Genomic DNA, 6979 nt, shown 5'->3' on the forward strand with positions numbered 1-6979 from the left:
TTTTTGGCATCTAGTCTGAATAAGAAGAATGTTTTCCTACATTGATTTCAAAATAGAATTTAAATGTACGTAAGGTCCAATGAGGCTAATTTTTAAGTTGGTATCACATTTTTCTACTCTAAATTTTCAATGCTTTATCAAATTACAAGAACAGATTTATACCCCTCTTGGATTTTTAGCACTTTTCCTCTTCCCTGTTTTACCTCTTCTCAGATTAGTTTTTATTTATTTTTTATTTTTTTAAATTATTTTCAAACTTCAGAGAGTGTACGATGTAGTTGAGAAGACCAGGGAATAGTAACAACAATATAAGGCAAATGTCTCTAGAAAACATACTTTGTGCTACAGAAATTAAGTGATCAAAGTGCAACAAAGTAATTAAGAATAATTAGAAGGTGGAATTTGCTGATCACTAAAGTTTTGTGACATAGACTAAAATATAGGAGATTTAAATATCCAGCTGGAATAACACCAACAAATAAAGGAAAAATTATTTTCGATTTATCTGGAGCCAATAGTTTGCCCTGTGAAGTAGTGACTCCTAGGATTTATATTGGTAGAATGGAACTGAATCACAAAAAGCCATGAAAGACATTTTAAAGAATTAGAGACCAGCTATTGAAACATTTAAGTTTTTGACTATCAGTAAAAAATGTTTACATATACACTATGTTAACATATACAAAATATTACGTTAATCAATATAAATATTTTATTAATCACTATATCATGTACATTATAAAATGCACACAAATTTTAAAATTAAAAATAATTGCATACAGGTAAGCTAAGTAGTATTTTAAAATATGCAGAGAGAGAGAACATTCCTTGGGCTACAAAGTGGAGTGGGGGGAAATGGGAAGGGGGAGGGAGGATGGAGATATCTGGGTGGGGGACACAGGGGACAAATTCAATTTGTGGTAATGGGTATGCTGCCAGTATGAATCTGGCCCTCACATCATGGGCACGAGGGGTGAAAATCAGCTCTGTATCTCATGAATATTCATAACCAATAATAAATAAATAATAAAATATGAAGGTATACATGATGCTACAATTAGCTAAAATTCCATGACAAGGAAGACACATAGAGCAATGTGTGTTCTTGTAAACTATATTCAATTAATCTTAATAATAATTGAAATTTTGACTGATTTTTGTTAGATCATATTGTCTTTTTTAAATGTATATGAACTTAACAATATACAGGCTTAATTCATAAACAGTGCTAGGTGAAATATTAGCTTTGTTAATTTCTTGTTCAGCTCTGCCGATTCAACCTGCAGCTTCTCTACAGGAATCATTTTAAACACCATTAATATTTTATATTTATAATTTTATTAAAACTAGATAGTATAAACTTAAAAGCCACTTAATTGGGTGCAGGTAAAATAAACCACAGTAGAGAGTAACACAAATTAAACAAAAGGATGAAGCTATCACATCAATCCCTCTGTATTTTGGAAACTTCATCCATCCTTCAGGATACCTTTTATACTTCATGTGACATATGCATTAACATCAATTTGTACATAAATTTGAATAATAAATAATAATATATTTTAAGTAATAATGCTAATATAAACAAATTCCAATGTTTCCTTCCTATGCCACTAGAGATTTACTGAGTAACCAGGATTTTAATGCATCCAGGTTTAGTATCAAACCTTAGAAGGAGACAATATAAAACCTGCAGGTGAATACTGCTTTAGGCAGAAGAGAATAATTAAGAAAAACTGAAAAGGAGGTAGCTTCACCATTAAGAAACAAAGAAAAAAACTCTTGTATAATTTGGTAGAGAAGTGATCAGGAAAGAGAGAGTCTGATTAAGGAAGGTTAAGAAAAACTGAAAAGGAGGTAGCTTCACCATTAAGAAACAAAGAAAAAACTCTTGTATAATTTGGTAGAGAAGTGATCAGGAAAGAGAGAGTCTGATTAAGGAAGGATGGTTGACTATTGATTCCTGATTACTCTACTCTTTGCCCCACTTTCTATTTTCACAAGAATTGTTGATACTATCACAGACTCTTCCAGCTTTGGAAGGTTTATTTATAATATTAGCCTAGGTCTCTCATTTAAAATCCTTTTCTTTCAAAACACAATGTAAATTATAGAAAAGAAAAACAATTAAAATTGTATAACCCCCAATGACAAAAAGACTAGAAGATTATGCAGATACAGAAAACAACAATGTTTGGGTTATGCCAAATGACTTTGTCTTTGGGTAAAGATGGAGTAATAGTCTTCATTTTTCTCCAGAATGAACAAACAACTAAAATTTTGATGAAATATATGGAAGAAAAAAAGACATGATTTTGGAGCCAAGGTCTAAGTCTACAGAAGGAAGAACTCAGAGAAGAAACAAAAAGAGGGTTCAGGGGAGATGTAAATCTATATAAGATTTTTAAACATATTTCAGAGGTAGGAAAAGACAAAAAAGTATATAAAAGGAGAAAGGAGAAAGATGAACTCTAGGTTCGGAACCATATCTAAGACCAGGCTAAAAATGAGGTGTTGAATATGTTTGATTTGTGTGTTAAATTAAAGATGAAAAACATTTTTTTCTCTTCCTCCCCTCAATAGATGAAGTCTAATTGCTGTCTCACTAATGACTTGCTTTACCAATAGAATTTGGCAGAAGTGCTATTCTGGGACTGCTAATACTAGAACATAAGAAGCATCTCAGGTTTTACCTGGCTTTCACAGCACTCAGCATCGGAATCCAGCTGCAATGTTGATAATCTAAATCCATGCAGCAGAACAATGAACAGCCTCACACAGGGAGAACTGAAACTTCCAACTAATAACCCCAGCTGTGCTCCAGAATGACAGCCAGCATCAACTTGACAGTCATACGAGTAAGCATCCTCAGAAATAGATCCTTCATCTCAGGTGAGCCACTCAGGAATATGCTACGTCATAAAGATTATTCTGATACAGAATCATCAGAAATGATTCTTTCCCATTGTGCCCTGTCAGAATTGCAGATTTATGAATAAAATAAATGAATATTATTGATACAAGCTGCTAAATTTGGGGATTATTTGTAACACAGCAATAGATAACCAACAATGTATCCTGGAATCAAGTAAACTGAATGTCTCAACTTTCTTAGAAATGGGAGTTGATTTTCTCACTGGAAATATCCTAAACACTTTCTAGTCATTGACTACAATTAAAGGAAACAGCTGAGCAAAAGGCATGTAGGAGTCAGAAATTAGTGAAAATAGTTGAAAATAAAATTATTTGCCACAGAAAATGCATGAGGTCCATGAAAGGGACCTTTGTATTAGTGGTGGAAAGAAAAAACAAAAAATATAAAAAACAGAAGGCAGAGATCTTACAAGTCTATTTGTTGTTGAATCCTTAGCCTCTAACACACAGACACAGAAAATACTCAGTAGATACTTACTGAATGGATGGATGGACGGATGGATGGATGCAATGTTATACTCAAGAGTGCTTCACTGACCAGCAGATTCTATAAACTAAGGAATAAGCTTTCAATTATTACAAGTCTCAAATGAGTTTCTCACATTCAAAAACTATCTCAGTTATTGGGTAAGCCATCAATTTTGTTTGGTATAGCCACTATGATATGGCTATTTTGACAATACAGTTATTTAGAAACAATAATTTTTAAAAAACAAAAAAAAAACTATTTTTATTTCCAAATAATGTGGGAAGTCATCCTGACTTTTAGGTTTTCCTGGCTTTTCCTCCATTCTTGATTATTATTTTGAGCATCACAAGAATTGCACCCCATGCCTCATTATTTGATGAGGGTCTCCTCAGTCAATCAGAGGTGGCACTCTGATGGAAGTTAGTTAATCATCTAGATCTAGATTTTAGAATGCAACTATCAAAAAATATATTTAATGTGTGTTGTGCATCTCAAAGATATTAACCAAGCTATGAATCTAATACCCTCGATTCCCTCTTTTTATCAGATGCTTGAAATAGAATTTGATAATACATAATGATCTATAATTATTTAAGTGATTGAATAAATCTATTATTTTCTTCTGAATATTGATCTTTATTAATATAAATTTAGAATTTTACAACTGATGTTTAAATACTGAGCATCAGATTTTTCAGCCTGATGTAGTACTTTGTTTTTTAAATATACATTTTAAAGACATCAAAAGTTAAAAACTAGGTTTTATCCTATCAAATGTCATCTTTTTCACAGCTATAGAAGTACTACATAAAGTCAGATACTACTAGGAAATCGGAAAACAAGATATAGTTTGCAAATATTTAACACTGCAAAGTGTAAAATGTTTTCCAAATGTATATATATCCTACTGATGATGATTATTATTACAATGAAAGATTTCCCACCTTAAAATTCAGTTATTTCAAAATATTTTATAAAACTGGAAAGTACAGAATGCTTTCACATAGGTATATAGTATCTCAAGAAAAGGCATCTTGCAGATTCTGCTCAAAACTTTCCCTGTCCTATTATTGTGCCTGGTCTCCATCCCATACGCTGATAAAACCAGTTAATTGAAAGTTCTCTGCACATGTGAGTGTTTTTCCAAGTGTAATTTATGACATTTTTATGGAATGTGAAATAAATTTAGTAGCAAATGTTACTTACATGACTAATAATATGTTTAATATAGAATAAATAGAGTGAATCATAGTAACTACAAGTATGTCCTTATGACGCTTTTACATGTGGGCGTGTGTGTGTGTGTGTGTGTGTGTGTGTGCTCATCCTATATGTACTATACATAATTTCCTTGTCATGTGGGCGTGTGTGTGTGTGTGTGTGTGTGTGTGTGTGTGTGTGCTCATCCTATATGTACTATACATAATTTCCTTGTGTGGGTAACTGCCAAGAAAATTTGAAAGCCATTATATCAGAGAGAGATAGAAGATTGAATTGTATGCTCTGTCAGCTGTTATAATTAGACGGCTGCACCAAAGCCTCTTAAGAGTTTGCTAAATGATGAACATCTGATCTCCTTTCTTCTAGCCATTTGATAATATACAATAAATTGAATGGAAACAAGCTAATGTTCTTTCTCAAGTTTCTTTTTCCTAGAGAGGAACACTATTGCCACTTATTCTTAAGCATAATTTAGTCTAACTATGCTATTTATGTACATTTGATATTTAAAAAACTATTTCCTGTGCTGCTTTGAAATTAAATGGGTCACAACTTGAATTCAGTAATTTTTAGACTAGTTATAACACTCTAGGAACTGTAATCATGCTTCAAATATTTTCATCTCTATCAAGACAGAAGTAAACCACTGGGAAAATCCCCCGAGCCCAAAAGGAAAGCAGAGGCAAACAAGTCATCTTGGCTCTTAGTTAAGGGTTCTAGAATACTTCAGCTGGTTCAACATGTCTTTTAATCATAAAGACACAGAATTAAACAGTGAGAAGGAACTTAATGTTTGAAAAGAATAATTAGACTCTGAGAAGGAAGCCAAAACAGTCAGTAATAAGAAATAGCATATGAAGTATATGGAAAGGAGTGTATAAGAGAACAGAAGTTAATACACGTGGATAAACTTATAATTTCCAGTATTAAACAGTGATAGAAACTGAAACACACCTAAAAATAAAAGGTAGAGGTAATATTTTAGGAAAATATAATAGTTACATGAGTCTGCAGTCACTCATTTACTTTTTACTCAATATTAAAGACTAAATATGAGAGTACCTGGGGAGAATATAAAAATGGAGATTCTAACTCTAAGAAAGTTTTCATAGAAATACTATAGAAGTGAGCTAAGTATATGCAGTAGCAAATAAATTCTAGCTACTTGCAGACTAGTCTGAGCTGATGTAGCATTCAAAGGAATACCAATCAGTCCAACATCCAACAGGCATATGAAAGGCATTTTAGTCTTTACTGATTTTAAAAAATGCAAAAATAGTTTATTATAGAATCTATTATTCAATTCACTATAGGTAATAAGAAACATATCAAATTTGTCTTCTTACTTTCTTTAAAGTCTCTAAACGTTCCCCTGAATCAAGCACATACTGATTCAAACATTTCTTTACTGTTCATCTCACCTTCAGATCTATTAATTGATTTTCTGACAGAGAATGTCTGTAGTTGCCTATTTAAATATATCAAAATGGTGCTTCCTATTTCTGTCTCTGTCCTAACCTCTTAACCAGTACCTAGTTCTGCACAACATAGGATTTAAACTGACAAGGCAGATATTCCTAATAGCTGGAGGTCAGGGTTAAAGTTGTAAGTAATTATACATATTTTGTATCTTATGTTAAAATAAAGAAAATATAATATGGAAAATGATCTGCTAATATAAGTAGAGAGCATTGAAGAAATAGGAGTGGAAAAAGATTATTCAATGCCAAATGCATTAATATAATTTGCTGGTAAAATTCAAATGAAAATTTCCAATGAAGAACTTCAAATGTTGGATAGAAACTTCAGAAAGAGGCCATAGTTGAGGTAAAATATTTGGACTTGTAAGGATATAGAAGTATTGTTGACATCACATGTTGTATGAGATTGAAAGAGTGAGTTTTCCTAATGAATTGTCAATTCCAGGGCAGGTTCCTGGAAAACAACTCAATTAAGTGGATAAGACAAAGAGAATGATCCAGGTAAGAGAAGATGAGAAGAAAAAATGGTTCTGAATAATTCTGTAGGGTAATAAAGGAAATTAGGAAAGAGATCAAGAAGTTCAATGATGTATAGAGCCACTTGATTTATATACCAGGAGGTTACTCATGTTCTGTGGGTAACTTTTCTTTGAAATGTACAAGACACAGTATTAGAAAATTTCCTCTGATCGTGGAATATAAACTGCTTACTAAAGCTAAAATAAAAAATTACAGTATAAGAATATGCATACTCAATGTACTTTTGGGGAGTTTTTTGTTTGCTTGCTTGTTTTTTACTTTTTTTAATTCAGATTTTTAACTAAAATTACTTCTAAGTAAGTCTGTTTAGGAGACAATATGAGGGACTTTTGCT

This window comes from Galeopterus variegatus, unplaced genomic scaffold, assembly GCF_000696425.1.
Source record: "Galeopterus variegatus unplaced genomic scaffold, G_variegatus-3.0.2 Scaffold2865, whole genome shotgun sequence".
NCBI lineage: Eukaryota > Metazoa > Chordata > Mammalia > Dermoptera > Cynocephalidae > Galeopterus > Galeopterus variegatus.